The sequence below is a fragment of the Amborella trichopoda genome, chromosome 7, assembly GCF_054954075.1.
Source record: "Amborella trichopoda isolate Santa Cruz 75 chromosome 7, AtrichopodaSantaCruz75HAP2 v2.0, whole genome shotgun sequence".
Lineage (NCBI taxonomy): Eukaryota > Viridiplantae > Streptophyta > Magnoliopsida > Amborellales > Amborellaceae > Amborella > Amborella trichopoda.
Window position 1 is genome coordinate 27,435,890 of NC_142342.1, and position 22,190 is coordinate 27,458,079.

Genomic DNA, 22,190 nt, shown 5'->3' on the forward strand with positions numbered 1-22,190 from the left:
TTGTTTCCTGAGTTTAAGGTTTGTACATATTTCTAAGCCTGTAGCAAGAACTTCAGTAGACAATTCACCTAGAGTATATAGATCATAATTCAACTCACCATTATTTTTAGCTTTTAGCTTGTTTTTACCTTCTCAGCAAATAATTTAGGAAGTCCTATAATGAATTGACCTTTCCAGTAACTAGCTCTGCAGTCTTCAACTGTAAGGAGTCTGGATATAAAGGTATCTTTATACTATTTGTAATGGGAAAGTGTTGGACATCTAAGGTTTTGCAAGAGATCTGACTGTCTTTGAGTCAATATATTTGTATTTCCTATAAAATGCAGGGCAATAGTATAAATTAGAGTGTTTACACACTCATCTTTAGTAACCTGAACAGTCTGTATTCGGTCAGGTTGTATTGCTCTAGTTCTTGTGTACTGCTTTTTAGCAATCAGAATATAATTTTTTTCTGTCTCAGTGAGATAATTATCCTACCACTCTCTAAGTTGTCCTGTAAATCCTACTATAATTGTTTTGGCCACATCCGGGTCCTGATTTCCATTATTGATGCTAGCTGTGGCATAAATCATCATGTGTCTGAGCAAGGTAAGAGTCTGATATTCACTAAGAGTGTCTAAGTTCCATTCTACAATTGCTTTGCCATCATACATGGCAGATCCCATTAGGATGTCTTCTTCATGTTGGATATCAACAGAGGAAGGTCTTGGATAATATATTTTTGTAGGAGATGTCGATCTGGTTTTAATCCCATATCCTAATTTATTGATTTCAGCAGGCTCAGTGTTGATTGATTGTTTAAATATTTGCTCCAGACTGTCTATATTTTGTACAGAACAATCATTAGTAATGTCTTCAATCATATTATTGGAGGTCTATTGAATTTTATCAAGGGATCTACCTTTTCCATCTATTTTCAAATTTCTTAATCTAGATATAACTTCGTCAAGAAATTATGAACTTACAGGCTATAATCTAACCTGTTTTTAGGTAATTCAAGTGAGGGTTTAAAAACTAAAAGCACTGTAGTTTTAATAGAAGATGGTATTTCTTTTGAGGATGAAAATTTATCTTCCAAAGTATCTTTTTTAGATACTAAATCCTCTATTTTATTGGCTTGCTCTCCTATAGATTTAAGATAAAGATTAGTATAATTATTTTGTTCTATAATTGTATTAAATCCTTCCATATTAGGATTGTCATAAGGTTTTTTATATGAGGCAGCAGTGGTTCCCTTAACATCTAGTGTAATATCTTCCGGAGGATGCTTGGATTTTCTCTCTACTTTAGTAGTTTTGTAAGAACTATATTGAAAATTTAATGTATTAAGATCATGAGATTTTCTAACATATCTCTTTCCTATATATTCGAATGGAAATGTTAGTTTATATTGTCTAACAAAGACTTCCCCAAACCATCTAAAAAAGAACATATTTCCTTTAGCCTTATTCATGGCCTCAATATATTTTTCCTTAATATATTAACGAGATCTATCAGTTCCTTTATTAAGAAATCATTCTCTGATATCTTTATTATGGCTAGAATTAAAATCAGCTTCAATTTTTCATAATTAATTTGGAATGTGCTAATTTCTATAATATTAATTTGAGGATCATATTCCACATCAGAAAAGGTTGGTCCAGGTGAAGTAGGTCTAGAATTAGTAGTCTTTGGAGTTTCCACATTATAAATGGGTTATTTTATTTCACCAACTCTCCTTAACTCCTACAACATAGCATTGATATGTTGATGCTCATATTCCGTATTTGGAATAGAGGAAGTAGAACTTCTAGCAAAAATTTTGAGAGATATTAGACATAAAAACATTTCTGATTCTTTATTAAGAATTGTTGAATCTAAGCTTTTGTGAAGGCCCAATTTACTTCAATTTCTGCTTCACAGAGCTCTAAAATTTATGCTAGAAGTTCTACTTCCTCTATTCCAAATATGGAATATGAGTATCAACATATCAATGCTATGTTACAGGTGTTAAGGAGAGTTGGTGAAATACAACAACACATTTATAATGTGGAAACTCCAAAGACTACTAATTCTAGACCTACTTCACCTAGACCAACCTTTTCTGATGTTGAATATGATCCTCAAATTAATGTCATAGAAATTAGCACATTCCAAATTAATTATGAAAAATTGAAGCTGATTTTAATTCTAGCCATAATAAAGATATCAGAGAATGATTTCTTAATAAAGGAACTGATAGATCTCGTCAATATATTAAGGAAAAATATATTGAGGCCATGAATAAGGCTAAAGAAAATATGTTCTTTTTTAGATAGTTTGGGGAAGTCTTTGTTAGACAATATAAACTAACATTTACATTCGAATATATATGAAAGAGATATGTTAGAAAATCTCATGATCTTAATACGTTAAATTTTCAATATAATTCTTACAAAACTAATAAAGGAGAGATAAAATCCAAGCATCCTCCGGAAGATATTATACTAGATGTTAAGGGAACCACTGCTGCCCCATATAAAAAACCTTTTGAAAATCCTAATATGGAAGGATTTAATACAATTATAGAACAAAATAATTATACTAATCTTTATCTTAAATCTATAGGAGAGCAAGCCAATAAAATAGAGGATTTAGTATCTAAGAAAGATACTTTGGAAGATAAGCCTTCATCCTCAAAAGAAATATCATCTTTTATAAAAACTACTGCGCCATTAGTTTTTAAACCCTCGCTTGAATTACCTAAAAACAGGTTTAGATTACAGCCTGTAAGTTCATAATTTCTTGACGAAGTTATATCTAGATTAGGAAATCTGAAAATAAATGAAAAAGGTAAATCCCTTGAAAAAATTCAAGAGACCTCCAATAAATAATTGAAGACATTACTGATGACTGTTCTGAACAAGATATAGATAGTCTGGAGGAAATATTTAAATAATCAAATCAACACTGAGCCTGCATAAATCAATAAAGTAGGATATGATATTAAAACCAGACCAACATCTTCTACAAAAATGTATTATTCAAGACCTTCCCCTGTTGATATCCAACATGAAGAAGACATTCTAATGGGATCTGCCATGTATGATGGCAAAGCAATTGTAGAATGGAACTTAGACACTCTTAGTGAATATCAGACTCTTACCTTGCTCAGACACATGATGATTTATGCCACAGCTAGCATCAATAATGGAAATCAGGACCTCGATGTGGCCAAAACAATTATAATAGGATTTACAGGACAACTTAGAGGTTGGTAGGATAATTATCTCACTGAGACAGAAAAAAATTATATTTTGATTGCTAAAAAGCAGTACACAAGAACTAGAGCAATACAACCTGACCAAATACAGACTGTTCAGGTTACTAAAGATGAGTGTATAAACACTCTAATTTATACTATTGCCCTGCATTTTATAGGAAATACAAATATAGTGACTCAAAGACAATCAGATCTCTTGTAAAACCTTAGATGTCCAACACTTTCCCATTACAAATAGTATAAAGATACCTTTATATCCAGACTCCTTACAGTTGAAGACTGCAGAGCTAGTTACTGGAAAGGTCAATTCATTGCAGGATTTCCTAGATTATTTGCTGAGAAGGTAAAAACAAGCTAAAAGCTAAAAATAATGGTGAGTTGAATTATGATCTATATACTCGAGGTGAATTGTCTGCTGAAGTTTGTGCTACAGGCTTAAAAATATGTACAAACCTTAAACTCAGGAAACAATTAGAAAAACAAAACCTAACAAAAAAAAAAGAGTTAGGAGATTTCTGTGAGCAATTTGATTTTAAATCTATAAATACAAACCCCACAAAACTCAAATTGATAAAAGAGGATCTTTTAAATACAACGAGAAAAAATCTAAAAGATTTAGAAAAAAATTTTCCAAAAAAGAAGGCTGGTACTGATGAAGCTAATAAAGAAAAATCTTCCAAGCATAAAAGAAAATCTATCATTTGCAGAAAATGCGGTAAATTTAGACATTACGCTAATAAATTTAGAGCCAAAAGAAAGATAAATAATTTAAATATTGATGAGGGCCTTAAAAGGCAACTCTGTCAGGTTCTCCTAACCTCTGATGATGACTCGGATTCTTTTTCTGAAGAATCTATTAATATTATTGAGGAATCTGACTCTTCTTCTGAGGAAGAATTAGGCAATAATTCTGATTGTCAATGCGATTATTATAAATCAATCTGTCTTATGAATGGATTAGAAATTAATACTCTAACCCAGGAAGAAAATATTATTCTGGATATTATCGACAAAATTGAGGATCCTGTTGCTGAAAGAAAAGCTTTATTTACTTATATTTCTAAGCTATAAAACCCAATGAAGATTTTCCTGAACAAAAAGATGGTTATACTAAACCCACTTATGAATTTAAAAACATTATAAGTATGATGAAATAAAAGGAAAAATCAAGAGGAACTTCCAAAGATACTACTATGGAAGAATTGAAATATGAAGTAAGCATTATTAAGCAAGAAATAAAACCGCTTAAAATAAGAATTGAACAATTAGAAACTCCTCACATAGGAGGAAACGAACCTGTTGTCCCACTTGTGGAAGAATTTGAAGAATTTAATATCCCTTTAACTGAAAACAATCATATTTCTAATAAAAATCTGAAAACCTTGACATATGTCAATCTAATTGATAAAGTTATATCTCAAAAATGGCATACTTATGTCACAATTGTTGTAAATAAAGAATTCAACTTCCAAACTATCACCTTAATCGACTCAGGCGCAGATTTGAATTGTATTAATGAAGGTCTTGTCCCTTCTAAATATTTTGAAAAAACTACATAAAATTATACTGCTGATGGCAAGAGAATGATGATTAATTATAAACTTGCTGATGCCGCAGTTTACAATAATGGAGCCTGTTTCTTATTATCGTTTATAATGGTAAAAAGCTTATCACAAGCTGTCATACTAGGAACACCTTTTTTGAACCTCTTATATCCAATAAAACTATTGGATCATACTGATATAGAATCTGAAATTGATGGTCATAAACTAAATTTTGAATTTATTGATAAACCAAAAGTAAAAGAAATAAATCAAGTTCAGAATCAACTAAAAAATAAATAAAAATTTTTATTCTCCCTAAAAGAAGAAATAAATTATAAAACAATAGAGAAAAAATTAAAATCTCCGAATATTCAAAATGAAATTAAAATATTTCAAGATAAGCTTGAAAAAGAAGTTTGTTCTGATATTTCTAATGCTTTTTGGAATAAAAAACAACATATGGTAGAATTGCCTTATGAACCAAATTTTGATGAAAGACTTATTCCGACAAAATCTAGACCGATTCAGATGATAGTAGATTATTGGAAATCTGTAAAAAGGAAATACAAGATTTATTGGATAAAAATCTTATAAGAAAATCATACTTCCCTTGGAGCTGCCCAGCCTTTTATATAGAAAAAACGGCAGAACTGGAAAGAGGATTTGTCAGGTTAGTGACCAATTATAAACCGTTAAATAAGGCAATGAGATGGATTCGTTATCCAATCCCGAATAAACGAGATTTGCTGAATAGACTGTTCAAAGCTACGGTCTTCTCCAAATTTGATATGAAATCAAGATATTGACAAATTCAGATAGCCGAAAAGGATAAATACAAAACTGCATTCATTGTACCATTCGGACATTATGAATGGAACGTAATACCTTTCGGACTCAGAATTGCTCTTTCTGAATTTCAAAATATTATGAATGAAATATTTAATCTATATATCACTTTTACAATTGTTTATATTGATGATGTACTTATATTTTCTGAATCTATAGATCAACATTGGAAACACTTGCATTTTTTCCATAAGATTATTATGCAAGCAAGTTTGGTCGTCTCAGCCAAAAAGATTAAGCTGTTTCAAAATACTATCTGATTTTTGGGACACAATATTTCTCAAGGCACCATAACTCCTATTGATAGAGTTCTGCAATTTGCGGACAAATTTCCTGATGAAATTAAAGATAAAATCCAGTTAAAAAGGTTTTTAGGTCTCTTAATTATATTGCGGATTATTATAAAAATCTGGCGGCTGATTGCAAGCCCCTTTTTCAAAGACTTCGAAAAAATCCGCCAGATTGGGAGGAGTAGCATACTCTCACAGTAAAAAAGATAAAGGCAAAAACTAAACAACTACCTTGTTTAGTTATTTCTCATCCAAAATCTTTCAAAATTATTGAAACACATGCCTCTGAACTCGATTATGGTGGAATCTTAAAATAAAGGTTTCAACCAACTGAAAAAGAAAAATTAGTAAGATATACCTCTTGAATTTGGAACCCAGCACAACAAAATTACTCAACTATTAAAAAGAAATTCTGTCAATTGTCAAATGTGCTACAAAACTCGAAAGTGATATTTTAAATCAAGAAATTTTGATAAGAGTCGATTGCAAAGCTGCTAAAGATATTTTAGAAAAGATGTTAAAAACATAGCATCCAAACAGATTTTTGCTAAATGGCAAGCCATTCTTTCTTCATTCGATTTTTCAATAGAATATATAAAGGGAGAGTCTAATTCCCTACCTGACTTTTTAACCCATGAGTTCTTACAGGGACACTTGAAGGAAAATAGAAGCTAATACATCCAGTAGCAACAATCAGAATAGATCTTCCCCTTATAATAAGAAGGTAAATGAAAAGGCTAAAAACCCTAATACAAGGCCTAGAACACCTTATATTGAAAAGGCGTTAACACCTATAATGGTTATTGAAAATAAGCATGCACTAAAGAGCCTAATCAAATAGCTGATCTTTATCTTATAGATAATATGCATCCTAAAACAGGGTATAAAACCCGAGAATATTATGAAAGAATATTGACTAAAACATAGTCAATAAGGATTTTTCATTATAATAGGAATAGCAAAATTATTGGCTATTCAAAATTTTAGAGCTTAAGGATCATTACTTATGAAGAATGGGGCTTTGATCCCCTGAAACATAAATATTTTTCAGGAGCCCTAAAGGTTAGGGGTTATAATTATTATGACTACATTAAAGCTTGGGTTGTAGTCCTGCTATTTCAAAATCCTCAAAAGACCCATAGTTGGTTTTTACATTTCCGACTAAATACTAAAATAAATGCATTTCCGCAATGGTTTAAAAAATGGATGTTGTACTAGGGACCTACTCCAGACATCTATCCAAAAACCCCAAAAGAATCATATGAGCTCTTTCAGGCCTCTAATAGAAGAATAAATCAAATAGATATATGTATGCATTTTACAACAACATATGAAATCCGCTTGGATTCTGAGATGGGAATAGATGACAGCTCCTAATAATAATGAATGGGATTATCTCCCTTATTTAGAAAGGAGGGTCATGATAAAATGGTGGGATTCATTCGAGGATACTTATCTTCACCCACAAAATATAGAACTTGAAAAGCTTATACAAGCTAATCTTGAAACCCCAAATCCTAATAGGATTGATGAATATTTTAAGCTCTTAAAAGAGCATAATCCCAGTTTATCAAATAAATAAATTAAAAGACAATTATTATTAGCTCTAAATGAAGAAGAGCCAGATGACATGCCCTTAACCTCCTCAAAAGACAAGAAGGAAGATCATGCGGAAGAAAATGAAGATGACTCCTATGGAGTCCTTACACCTATAAGAAGATAAACAAGTACAATGGGCCGGCCCGACTCCATAACAATCCAGGACACGAAGGCCCAAAAAGGATGACGTAAGCCATGACAATACTCTCCACCGGCATGGGTTACTGTAGCAGCACTGTAGCAAGGATAAGATGTCGGCACAATAATTCAGGCCATTGTAGCAGTACTATAGCAGCAAGGACAGATCATTGTAGTGTCGGCACAAGAATTCAAAGATTCTTGTTACTTTTGGCCAGCTGGAGATGTTGTGTCACGTCATTATCATCTTTTCGGACTCCAAAATAAAATTTGAAGTCCAACCTTCGCTTATAAAAAGGAGGAAGAAGCCTCATTGAGGGCACCAGAGTTAGAAGGGTTAGAGAGTTTAAGTGTCTGAGTATTTCGTCTAAGTATTTCCGATCAAAGGCGTTCTCTTTCTACTTCATTCCCTGTTTTGAGTCTGTAAAATCTGAGAGTCTTAAGAGTGTTTATTTGAAAGCATATGCGTGCCTGTTTCTGGAAAGTAGTACCAGAATACATCCCAAAGCAGTTAAAGCTACTCACAAGCTTCTGTATATGTGAAATGTAAGTCTTTGTTTTATAATAAAGTTTGTATTGCATATATGATATATCTGTCCTGCTTTATTTTTTACCTATCCTGTTTGTAAATTCTACCTAGAAATTTTGTGAATATTTGGCTATTGAATTATTTAGAAATTCTGTGAATATTTGACTACTGGTATCAAAGCCAAGTTTCTAGTGTATTACTTAAAGTTTGATCTCAACCAAAATAAGCTAGCCATTAAAGTCGTAAAAGACAATAAGCCTATCCTGTGGAACCCTAAGTCGTGGTTGAGCACGTATGCGCATAAGATAAGTCGCTAGTGCATTTATGAAGCTAGTTCCAGATCGCTTGACTCCGCATCGAATCGCCAACTTTTTGAACACTGAAGTTGGAGAAAACGACATGACATAAATAAATAAACTCAAATAAATAAAAACACATAATTATTTGGCGATCCATTTTAAAGATCGAAAAAACTCAAATAAATAAGAAGACATAATTATTGGGGGATCCATTTTAAAGAGAGGAAAAAGGATTCAAGTGTCGATGAGAGACAGAGGGAGACAAGGTTTTGCAAAACAAGGGTCGGGTTTGGACCAACGTTTAAAAGATCGACCGATTTATAAAAAATCGGCTGACTAACTCGGGATCGATCACTGGCCGATCCCGATCTGGCCCGATTCCAACGGGAAATCGTGTTTTGTTTTAAACAATCTTATATACTTATGGAGAGACACATATACCTACATATCTCTATGATACATATACCTACCGGATATGTATCTCTATAATATGTATCCATAGAGATACATATCCATACGCGATACGTAGCCATATCTATCCATACGATAACAATCAAATCCAGTTTTTGAGCATATAATATATATGTTATTTTTATCTTCTTCTTTTTTATAATTTGGATAAAGCTAAAATCTTGTATGTTCATAACTTTAACCATCATACATGTATAAAATATTTAAAAATCATCATCATCATTATTTTAGCCTTTTCTCAATTAATTGGGGTCGGCTACATTAATCCTGGTTCTCGATTCGGCTATATTAAAGGCCACCATAAGTCTTTATATCTTTTCGGACAACTTCCAACTACGTCTTTTTGGGCCTACCTCTGGCCCTTTCCAGTTCTTCTACTTTTTTTGTTTTACCCTTTACCCTTTTCAGTCCTTCCACTTGAACTAATTCGCACCTCCTAACATGTTCTATACTTGGTTGGCACCACATATGGCCAGCCCACCTACGTCTACTCTCTCTCATCCATCTCAACATCCTCATCTCCGCTATACTCATTATATAGGTATAAAATATTTAAAAATAATTTAAAAATAGAAATTACCACTAAACACTAAAACTTCAATTATAAATACTCCCCTTGGTTTAAAATTTAAATTAAAGCACCTGAAAATGAAATTTCCTTTCCTTGAGTAAACAAACAGGGTCAAACGCTGAGGGATTAAGAGAGTTTACAGCTATTTATCCCATATAATGCAGGATGAGATATCCTTTAACCCCCATATCCTTGAACATCAACCACAATTCCGAGTCTCACGTGGCCTTCTAGCCTTAATCCGTCCCTTCAAATCCTAAACTCTGTCATTCAAAACATGGATCTACCATACCATATATTAGATCTAGCCTCCAATAGCTTAGACCTAGTCCAAATCAAACCATCAAACTTTTGATCCATTTTCAACCAATTCCATATCCCTTGAACTTCGGATTTGCCCCGCAATATCCATTTTCAACCAATCACTCTAGTGATTTTCCTGTTTTTTGTTTATTTATTTATTTATTTTTATTTAGATTTGATGTCTTTAGAAAAAATTGTGCTCTTGTCCCTTAAAAGTAACATTATTGTAAAATCCAAAGTAACTTTGGATCTTCATGTTTCGACGCCAACCCTTTCTCAAATTTTTTTAGCCTAATCACTTCAAATCTTGAAAATCCAAAGTGGACACAAGCCTCCACTTCAAACTTTCAAATATGAAAATTCTTGACTTTGAATCTTCGAAATCGGAAGTCAATCTAGACTTCAGCCCTCAAACGTTTGAAGTTGGGCCATTTTTGGGGGAAAAAATAAAAAAAAAATGGCTATAGAAATACAAAAATTCGGGGGGATTTCCAGAATACCATTCTTTTAGAGGGACATGGCCATAACTTTCTCTATTCTTTAAAATCACCATTTTTACGTGTGTGAGGTAGAAATACCTAAACATATTTTTTATGAAGCCCCTTCTTCGAGTCCAAATTTTAGAAGTTTTATTGTAATTTCTTTAGGAAATATTACTAAAGGAGTTTAAACCCCTTCTAAAATCATTAAGGGGATCAAAATATTACAATTAGCACTAGAAGATGTACTTCAAGTCCAAATTTTAGAAGTTTTATTATAATTTTTTGGGGAAATATCATTAAAGGAGTTAAATCCCTTCTAAAATCATCAAGGGGGATCAAAATATTACAATTAGAAAAGACCACACGAGGCCAGAGATTGACAACGGTGAGAGATTGGTAGTGGTGTTGGTTTATGGAATAGAGAGTCGCTATATATATAGAATAGATATGAGAGATTGACAGTGGTGCCTATAGAATAATGGCTTATTTATGGAATAGAGATGAGAAATTTATAGTGGTGTGGGTTTATGGAGTAGAGATGAGAGATTGGCATACAGAGTGGTCTATAGATAGAGATGAGAGATTGACAATGGTGCCTATAGAATAGTGGTTTATATGAAATAAAGATGAGAAATTGACAATTGTTCTACAATTCTTGTTACACCTCTCTCTTTGGCTGACGTGAAACTCGAGATGGGGAGGAAATATTTTGATGGAATCCGTATCCATTTGGGTTTTCACCTGATTTTTTCAATTTTGATCGTTTCTAATTTTGAGTGATTCCTAGGGATTTTGGGTTTTGTTTTTTTGGTCTGGAATCTTTGGATTGAATTATGGGAATGTATGCCATGAGACCATTTACCTTTCAAATATGTCTTCACCGTGTCGGTTACTTCTTTTTCACTGGCACCCTTTTCAAAACTCAGTCTCTCTTCAAACCTAAAACCTCATTTCTCAATCTCCAAACAAGTGTTCAAAACAACTCTGATTAATCTGACCGATTCCGATTAGATCGGGCGATTAGTGCCCCGATTTTTTCTGAAAAGTGCAATTTTGGTAAAAAAAAAACCCAAAAAACTCAAAAAATCCTAAAAAAATTGTAAAAAATGTTTAAAATTTATATGTATTGTTTTTTTTTATTCTGTCACATAAAAAAAGTAAAAAATAAATATTATAAACATAATCGATTTTCAGAAAAAATGATTAGAATACTTTTTTCAGTGATCAATATATAACAAATATATAATAAATATATATTAATACTATATATTATATATAATATGTAATCAATATATACTATTAATATAAATTACTTTAATAAAATAAATATAAATATATAATATATAATATACAATATACAATATATAATATATAATATATAATATATAATATATAATATATAATATATAATATATAATATAATACAATATAATATTATAAAATATTATAATATTTCAACTCAAACCATGCTTGTTTTTTGGGTCTTTTGGAATTCAATTAAAATTGTAGCTAAAATATAAAATTGTTTGTCTCTTTGCGATAATTTTGATAAATTTCTATCTCTCTCATATAAGTGTCTATGTGCCCCTCGGGGCTTGGTGGTGTAGTATTAGATTGAAGATCACATCAGATCAACAACAAAAAATTTTGATATCCCCAGAGCTGAGGGACCTACGCACTTGGCACCTTGTCGGGCCTAACCAACTCCGGTGCGCCTGAGTCTACTCACCCAAAGCGGCAAACCCTACAGTTAGTAAATAAAAAATTTGTAATAATATATAAAGTTTTAAGTAGAGAAATAGAAGAAGGATAATTGTTTCATGCGACCTGGACCGCATTTCTACAATATGCAGTCCAGAGATATAAAGCATCCATCTTAAAGATGGATGCTTTTTAGGTAGTCCATCTAAAAACAAGTGTAACTAACGGTCCAAATGTTTTCTTAATATAATTATTATTTCTAGTTTTCAAATTATTATTATTTTTTTATATTCATGATCTCCATGTTAAAGATTATATATTCTCTAAAAATTAGGATCAAATTATATTTAAAAAATATATTTATTGTCAAGCCCTCATTTCTATAATATACGGGCTAAACCGCATAGAAACCATAGGCTGGCTGCAAAGAAACCGTGTGTCCATATAAGAATAGGGAAAAGAAAAAAAAAATATAAAACATGTTACAAGGATAACTATGCAAATTCTGCTATGTAACAGTGCACTTATTGGCCCATTTTTAGAACAAATCGCCAATTTAGTACACTAATCAGCCGATTAGTGCCGATAGTCGGCATACATGACCGTTGGAATCAGGCTAGGGAAGACCACTTTGGTTACGAGGGTCTTGAATCGCCCAGAGCCTCCAAACCCAATTTGAAAGTTTAGGGCTTCTATACTCGTGAGCACTTCTTTTTCCCTGCTCATTTTACGTCTTTTCCAACCCTCTCTCTCTAAAGTTACAGTCAATTTTTCTTTCGAGTTATTAATTAGTTTTAATCAATGGATGTTGGATTTCAAGTAGTGTAATTACAGTCATTCCATCGGATTACAATCTTTGAGGTTTTTATTGTGTTGAGGTTTGAAGAAGTTATATTTACTGTTGATTTGGAAAATATAGCAATTCATGGAATTCTTGTTTCGTTTATTAGTTTATAGGGGTTTCATATTTTTATTCATTGGTTTGATTTTTTTTAACGTTATTGACGTTTTTCATTTATTTTGTGTAAAAAGGTTTTTTATGGTTTAAAAAGGGCATATATAAATATCTTGGTTTATGTGACTGAAAAATTATCATTAGCCAAGAAAACAGGGTTTTTTTTTTTTTATCTCATTATTTTATAAAATTGAATAATTTTTATTTGTGTATGACAGAATGGTGGAGTAGATATGAGAATTTAATATTGGCTTCAAGCTTCAAAGACAACATCAAAATAACCATTTCAGAGGAGCTCTATGGATAAGATAAAAGAGATGGAATCAATTGGAAAATGGACTGTACAAACTCATTCAATAGCATAGACTAAGGACATTAACTTTGCTAAGAATATCAAAAGCACATTTAACAATGGCTTCCAGTATTGCAAGAAAGTAACTAACTCATGAAAGTAAGCCCAAAATTTTGATAAAGCATCCTCTACATATGATTGAGGGAAATGAATACGAATGGAGAACGCAGCTAGCTAAACTTTAATCACTTAGACCCAGCAGTTAGAATAGGCAGTTTGATTTCTGATGGAAATGCTTAGTATGGGATCTATAATACCTTTAATTCAGGCAATGCTAAAGGAATTAGCAGTTAGAAGAAATTCTTTTTACAGTCGGATTTAGTCCCCTGATACAAAGGAATCAACTCTAGGAAAATAAGAAGCCAAAAATAGAACACTCATGACACGGGGCCATCTTGAAAACCCAAAATGACTGAAGAAAATGGATCGAAAGCAAAAACTACCTTACAGAAGTAGATGCAAGACTTCCACTCCTGCCATCTAATGTCACCACTTCAAAGCCCACGCTTTCAGTTCCTTGTCTGATCTCACCTATATGATTGCCATCTGTTAGTAATTGCCATCTAGCAACAACATAATTCTTAAAAACACCAAACTTATTTTCAACAGACAAGAAAGTCCACAAGGATGCCTCAGACAACTGCTGATCTTATTGTTGGCACCAATTATACAAGAACTCCTCATTTGGATTGACGTGGTTGACCATGTCTGTGAGATGTTCAGTAAGAGCCCTTATCGATATAGCTCTTGTGCTTTTCGCTAGAATACGAGGTGCTAATGACAGATTGCACACAGTAAGTTTCCATTCTTTTAGAGAATGTAATGGGAACTTTAACTGAGGTCATCCTCCACTTCCTATTTGTTTAAGGGCATGGGAAGCCCTTTAGGAATGCTTCTGTGCTCATAATAGAAAGGAGTTTTCACTTGTCAACAGACCAGAGGTAGAGAATGGGCTGGGGCCTTGGTGGCAGTACCAACGAGCCCCATGAATTAAGTCCCGGACTACATTCTCACCAAAAGAAAAGGGTGGGCGTCTAAATCCCCACTGATGCACCCAAAAAAGAAAGAAAAAAATATACAAATAGCAAGGTTGAAAGTTGAAACCATACATGGGTCACATGTCTTCCATTTTTGTTTTATGAGATACCTTTGTAGAACAATTTAGAAAAAATAAAAGCAATCACCAATTAGAACATATCCGTAAGCCAACATCGTGATGAGCAAGAAAATATACACGAAAAGACAATAAAGACATAGCTTAAACGCAGGGCATGGTCTAAACATTATCAATGTCAAATATTTCAATGACATAATTGTATATTAGATGATCACAAAGGCAATTAAGAAAAAAGTACTTGTAAGATAAGCCAATATTAAATTCTCATATTTACACCACCATTCTGCAATACATAAATAAAAATTATTCGATTTTATAAAATAATGAAATGAAAAAAGAAAACCCTGTTTCGTGGGCTAATGATAATTTTTCAGTCAGATAAACCTAGAGATTTACATATACCATTTTTAAACCTTAATAAATTCTATGAATTGCCATACTTTCCAAATCAACAGTAAATATAACTTCTTCAAACGTCAATACAATAAAAAGCTCAAAGGTTGTAACCGGATGGAATGACAGTAGTTACACTACTTGAAATCCAACATTCATTGATTAAAAACTAATTAATAACTCGAAAGAAAAATTGACACTAACCTTAGAGAGAGAGTAGCAAAAAACACATAAAATGAGCAGGGAAGAGGAAGTGCTTACGAGTATAGAAGCCCTAAACTTTCAAATTGGGTTTGGACGCTCCGGGCGATTCAAGACCCTCATAACCAAGGTGGTCTTCCCAATCCTCTGAAGTTAGAGAAAACGGCATGACATAAATAAATAAACTCAAATAAATAAAAAGACATATAACTATGGGGGGTTCCATTTTAAAGAGAGGAAAAACTCAAACAAATAGAAAGACATATAATTATTAGGGGATCCATTTTAAAGAGAGGAAAAGGGATTCAGGGTTGTGAACTCACACTAGCAAGCATTTGCCAGGAGTTCCCATCCAATCCTATTACGCTTTGTTTACAGGTAGTGAGAGACTGTTACAGTTACGCCATGAGAGGGAAAGGTTTTGGAGTCGATAAGAGAGAGGGAGAGAGAGACCTACGGCTCCTAATTTTGTGACCACTTTATTTGAAAGATAAATGGTCTCGTGGCATGCATTCCCTTGAATTATTGGGTTTCTCGATTTAGGTTTTGTATGGGTTCTGTTTTGAATGGTTTTTTTCTTGAAGGAAAAAGTTTAGAGCCAGGCTCTAAACAATTAAATTAGAGCTCACCTCAAAAATTTCATTAGAAGTTGTTTTGATGTTAAAATATCTTCAAATTGAAATAGATTTCAAGTTTTGAAAATAGTGCATTTCATAACGTATTTTGGATCATCAATTTTTAAGATTTTCAAATTTTTATAGATATGCTCGATCTATATTATTTTTTAATTTTAAATTGTAAAATTAAAGATGAAAATATATTTTAACGCTATCACAAAGATTTCTAATATAAAAACCACAAAACCACATTTTTCGACACAATTTGAAGGTAGGCTTTAATTTGATTATTTAGAACCTCGGCTCTATACAAACCACTTGATTTTATTAAATTGTTGGGATTCAATGATGATGGACACTTCGATTTTGAACAGTGTTGTGAGACTCTCGCCGGTCCATTCGCAAGCTCTCTTGCCCGGAGTTACTCATTACAGCTCCCGGCATATTAAAAAATAAAAAAAATTCAAACAGCTCCAGGTATATTAAGAAATAAAAAAAATGTCAAAAATATAATGTATAAAAACTTTGAGCAGTTTATAGGTAAATCATGTTTCGTTTTTTATATTTAAAAACAGTCTTATATACTTATTGAGAGATACATATACCTACGGGATATGTATCCATAAGAAATACATATCTATACACGTTTATATCAATCTATCTGATAACAATCAAAACCATTTTTTGAGCATATAGTATATATTTTATTTTTATCTTCTTTTTTTTTTATAATTTGGATTAAGTTGAAATTTTGTATGTTCATAACTTTAACCATCATAGATGTATAAAATATTTTAAAATCATCATCATCATTATTTTAGCTTTTTTTCAATTAATTAAAGGTTGGCTACATGAATCATGATTCTCCATTTTGCTCTATTAAAGGCCTCGTTAGTGAGGCCATAAGTCTCAATATCTTTTTGTACTACTTCCGACCAAGTGTTTTTAGATCTACCTCTAGCCCTTTTCAGTCCTCCATTTTTTTTGGTTTTATCTCTTGCCTTTTTCAGTCCTTCCACTTGAACTAATTCATACCTCCTAACCAGTTCTGTAATTGGTCGGCGCCATGTATGGCCAGCACACGTAAGTCTGCTCTTTCTCATTTTATCGTCTATTGGTGCCACACCTAAATTCTCTCAAATGGATTCATTGCGAATTATGTCCCTTCTTGTCTTGCCACTTATTCATCTCAATATCCTCATCTCCGCGATACTCATTCTATAGGTATAAAATATTTAAAAATAATTTTAAAATAAAAATTACCACTAAACACTAAAACTTCAATTATAAATACTTCCCTTAGTTTAAATTTTAAATTAAAGCACCAGAAAATAAATTTCTTTTCCTTGAGTGTACAAAGAGGGTCAAACGCTGAGGGATTAAGAGAGTTTACAGCCATTTATCCCATATAATGTAGGTTGAGATAACCTTTGACCCCCATATCATTCAACATCAACCATAATTCCTAGTCTCACATGGGCCTTCTAGCCTTAATCCGTCCCTTCAAATCCTAAACTCTGTCATTCAAAACATAGATCTATCGTACCATAGATTAGATCTAGCCTCCAATTGCTTAGATCTAGTCCAAATCAAACCATCAACTTTTAATCCACTTTCAACCAATTCCATATCCCTTGAACTTCAGATTTGCCCCACAATATCCATTATCAACCAATCACTCCAGGCATTTTCTTTTTCTTTTGTTTATTTATTTTTATTTATAATTGATTTCTTTGCAGAAAATTGTGCTCCCGTCCCTCAAAAGTAACATTATTGTGAAATCCAAACTTTGGATCTTTATGGTTCGAAGCTAATCCTTTCACATATTTTTTAGCCTAATCACTTCAAATCTTGAATATCCAAAGTGGACACGAGCCTCCACTTCAGACCTTCAAATATGAAAATTCTTAACTTTGAATCTTCGAAATCGGAAGTCAATCTAGACTTCGGCCCTCAAAGGTCTGAAGTTGGGCCATTTTTGGGAGGGGGGGAATGACTATAAAAGTACAAATATTTGGGAGGATTTCCATAATACCATTCTTTTAGAGGGACATAGGCATAACTTTCTCTATTCTTTAAAATCATCATTTTTAGGTGTGTGAGGTAGAAATACCTCAACATATTTTTTTGTAAAGCCCCATCTTCGAGTCCACATTTTAGAATCTTTATTGTAATTTCTTTGGGAAATATCATTAAAGGAGGTAAAACCCCTTCTAAAATCTTTAAGGGGGATCAAATATTACAATTAGCACTAGAAGATGTACTTCGAGTCCAAATTTTTGAAGTTTTATTGTAATTTCTTGGGGAAATATCATTAAAGGAGTTAAAACCCCTTCTAAAATCATTAAGGGGGATCAAAATAATACAATTAGCATCAGAAGATGTACTTCTTATTTTTCTTTACCTAAAAAATTATCTTTAAGTATACCTTAATTGTTTTCGTTCAAAATTAGTGACCTAAACAAGTAGGAGAATTTAAGTAAGTTGATCTATCTAAAAGGCCCAACCAAATGATGGGATTACCCATACTTGTTCAAAGTGGGTCAAATGACTGAAACGACTCTGCTTGTTCAAGTTCCCATCTCTCAACAATGGCAATTTATAGATGAGTGCATATAGTATGCTCATGTGGTAGCATTTTGTGCATCTACTCCCTTGCTAAAAGCACCTATTTTAAAAGGATATTTTCGATCTAAAATTTTAAGAACCAGATAAGAATTATTAGATGGCTATTTTTAAAATAAAAATTTAAATTTTGAGTTGATTTGTGCAACACTTAAATGTAGCCCTTCAAAACTTGGGTTCTTTCTATCTTAAGGCAGTAGTTTTTTTTTAGTACAGAGATTTTATTTTAGATTTTTTTTTTGTTGAGATTATTCTATAGGTTGTAAATATTACATCCCCAAATTTTGAGATCTAAATAGTGTCCCTAGCATGTATTTTTCCTAAAGGAGTAAATGGATAGTTTCCTCCCAAGTGAGTAGAAAATCTTTTCGTTTTATGTAAGTTCAACCTTTTTTTGATGAAACACCCGAGTAAAATAAAAATTTAAAAATAAAACTAATGAAACCATTTACTTTTGTTACAAGGTGGTCACAATTAATCTTGAGCATTGGATGTGAAATTGTGTGGCTGCTGTTATTTCATTATCAAGCTCAAAGTTCAAAAGAAATTTTTGGCCTTTTCAGCCCCCCGCACAAAGTTTAGAGAAGAAACAAATTGTCGCCATTGATAGCGGCACCACCGCCACTGGCATATGTACCTGGCTCTTTCGTCTCAGTTTGCTGCTTTCTTTCGCGTCTCTGAAATGGCGTTTGGTCCTACGTGCTAGTGTCAACTCTATTAATGCCATTTGCACTAGTGTCAGACCCCTACTGCTTCGGACAATGCTATTTTTGCTTGGAAGCGTAGTTTTATCGCTATCCTGCATCATGCAACCTCCTCGGCAATTTTGGAATAGAGGGCCCTTACCCCTCACTTTGTATTGCCGAGCGCGCTCGGCCCCGCATAAGCTGTGCTTTTTACTTGGATCACACTTTGGTCAATTTACGACCCAAAGCAGACATCACTAAGCACCAGCATGCCCGATATTCACTCATTGTTGGTGTGTTTAGCCGTTCACTCTCATTGCCTTCAATTGACTTGGGGGCTCTGATAGCAGAAAGGGGTAGAGAATTAAAGAGAGTAGAGAAAGGATGTAGAGAGGGGTTTTTGAGAGAGTGAATTAATGAGTGACGAGTGTTTGTAATAATAGTTTTGTAGTGGCTTAGTACCTGTTGTTTTTAAGTGGACGTACAAATAAGTAATAACTGGATGTACCTAATGTACTAAGGTATTATATTTACTGTATGATTTTGAATTTATAGGGCGGTATTACTTTCAGTCCATGGTTTTTAGCCCACTATTTTTGTAAACTACCATGTGGTAATTTCGGCTACTTTTAAATATAAATATGCACCCTTTTGTATGAAATGAATCAGAAGTCAAGTTGAGTTTGTTTTTGTGCGGGCAGCCATGCCCGATAGAGTTTTCGTGCTCTAATAGTTCTTCGGTGAACTCGTCCAACTCTATTCTCGGACGAAACTCGGGATAGCAAAGCTCTCTTTTACTGTTAGATACTGTGAGGTATTGTTAACTGTTCCAGTAGCTGATCTGACCGAATGGGCAAGAAGTCGCAACATTAAAAAGGTATCTCAACGAACTATTGGCGGTTGAGCACAATACTCTTCCCCTTTATCTGACGTCCCATTATTTGCTTTCTACCTCCATGTTGCATGTAGTTCCAAGTAACCCTATTTATTAGAAAAGAGAGAGAGAGAAAGAAAGAAAGGAAAGGGCAAGTGTACTGGGTTAATGCATTATTCACATGGGATATTATTCTTCGTAACAATATGAAATGCTGCTAATATGCAAGCGGCCCGTTTATCCCGTAAATGCAAGTAGTTACCAAATATTGAAGTCAACTGTGATATTTCTTTGATGTGGCTATTTTTTTTTTTTCCTTGTTTTCTAGTCATTTATTTGATGAGGCTATTATTGTGTATAAATGAGACTTAGCTCCATTTACATATTGGAAAAGATTTCTATATGCCGCTTAACATAACATAATTATATATGCCATTCCTTTTCTAATCGTTGGATTTAAATCGACAATTGGGAAGTTTTGAGGGGAAATGTAAAAAAAAAAGTTTGGTGACTGACTACCAGCTCTTAGCCGGATCTCCAAAAAAGATAAATCCAATTTGGGGACTCACACCCTCCCACAACACAAAGGGGTTTCTCTCTCATAAAACTCATCAGCTATTGAAGGTACCTATGTTTGAAAAACTGGGCAATGATAGAGGAAGGGTTAGAAATTAATCTCCAAGCTAATTACATTATATTAGCCATATTAAAGTCATGCATTGTGCGGATCCCAAATCTCCCTCATTAGGCTTTAAGCAAATTGTTCTCCAATTAACCAAATGAAAGCCCTTATTGTCTGATGTACTAGCCAACATAAAACTTTGTTTCAGCTTTTGAATGGTGCTGCAAGTGTGGCATAGCAGAGAGGAAGAAAGGTCCGAGTAGATCGAGTAAGCACTAAAGACAAATATAAGTAGTTGTAAGAAGGGGTGAAAGATAATGGAAGCACTTGCCAAGACCCAATTTTCCCAAAGTTTCGCCAGTAAGACTCTGGCAATGTGATTGCATTAGGGGACGGTCGAAGAGAGGTAGCCCGAGCTACTTAATTGGAAGTTTCCCTCTGCAAAAGTGTAAAGTGTTCAGAATATTTGACTTCAGCCTTGCACTTATCTCAAAAAACACATAACCTTGCTTTTGAAGCTATTCAGTCTAGTTCTACAAAAGGAATCCATGATGGAAGCAATCAAGGTGGAAGTTTGGATCGAGGTTTCGCAAAAAAATAAAGACATCATCTACATACAAGAGGTGTGCAGCATCAAAGTTGTAGCAAGAAGGAAAGACCTTTGGTGCTAAGCCGTTAGTTGTGAGCATGTTGTAAACACTCCATTTTGAAAACTGGCAAATTAAATAGTTTTATAAACCCTAGACAACCTTAAGACCTCACGATCCCAATTTACACCCATACCATAGACCACCATAGTCCATATTGTCTGCCCTGTAGACTTATTGTTTTTGGAATAAATCACGTAAAAATAGCAAAACCTTATATTTTTACGTGATTTTTGGTAGGTGATATCTCAAAAGCATTTGAAACACCTTGGGACTAGAATTTGTTGATTCTTAGTAGATTTGGTCTGGGAATACACCTAGAATCGCCCAACCCAAACTGGTGTAAATTACATGATTTTTGACAGGTGACATCTCAAAAGCATTTGGAACACCCCAGAACTGAAAAATGTCGATTCTCGGTAGATTTGGTCTATGAGACACACCTAGTGTTGGCAAGCCCAGACTAGCCCAAATTACTTGATTTTGGTAGGTGACATCTAAAAAGCATTTTGAACACCTCAAAACTGGAATCTACTGATTCTGGGTAGATTTAGTCTAAGCGACCCACCTAATAATATTGTGTAGTAGTGTTGCTCATCCCAGACTGGTTCAAATCCCAGATTTTGAGTCCAGGATAACTTTCAGCCCATTCCCAAACAAATTCAATTTTTGATAGCTTTGGTATGAGCCATACACCTAGTGTCGCCCAAGCCTTTGACCACTAAAATAGAATTCTGCCTTGCTAGATCTTTTTGAAATTAGAAGTTATCCATTTTAACGCCTTTTGGGCCTTTAAAAAATCATTTTTGTGACCTATTTTAGGGTTAGACTATTTTAAATTGAGTACCCAGAGAAAACCCTGAGACTCTAAGAAAAAAACCTATGAACCAACCCTAGACCAAGGAAGACAACTCTTGCAAAACCTTAGCCCTTAGAGCTTTAAGCTTAGAATCAAGAAAATCCCATTCAATCAAGCCAAGGCTTGGCCAACTTTGAAGAGAGACACGAAGGATCTTCAGTGGAAATTATAGCTGCAGTCATGATACGGGCGAAGCCTCGGTTTTGTTGAGCAACTGGCTCGACTAGG

General features: G+C 33.4%; 1 protein-coding gene across 14 annotated transcripts in view; it reads right to left on the reverse strand.

Moving 5' to 3' along the window:
* The window catches only part of SLG1 (Tetratricopeptide repeat (TPR)-like superfamily protein), a 46,029-nt gene extending 30,421 nt beyond the window's left edge, over nucleotides 1-15,608 (reverse strand). For 8 of the 14 annotated variants that reach the window (XR_016059745.1, XR_002280685.2, XM_088872627.1 and 5 more), the window contains exons 1-3: nucleotides 15,356-15,607; nucleotides 15,093-15,179; nucleotides 13,765-13,852 (exon numbers count right to left, since the gene is read on the reverse strand). The gene's annotated coding sequence lies outside the window, so the exon portion shown is untranslated. Of the gene's footprint in view, nucleotides 1-13,578; nucleotides 13,648-13,764; nucleotides 13,853-15,092; nucleotides 15,180-15,355 lie in introns of all 14 variants that reach the window. The other 6 variants (XM_088872628.1, XM_020666377.2, XM_088872631.1 and 3 more) reach the window with 3 other exon arrangements.
* Nucleotides 15,609-22,190: the final 6,582 nt, after the last annotated feature.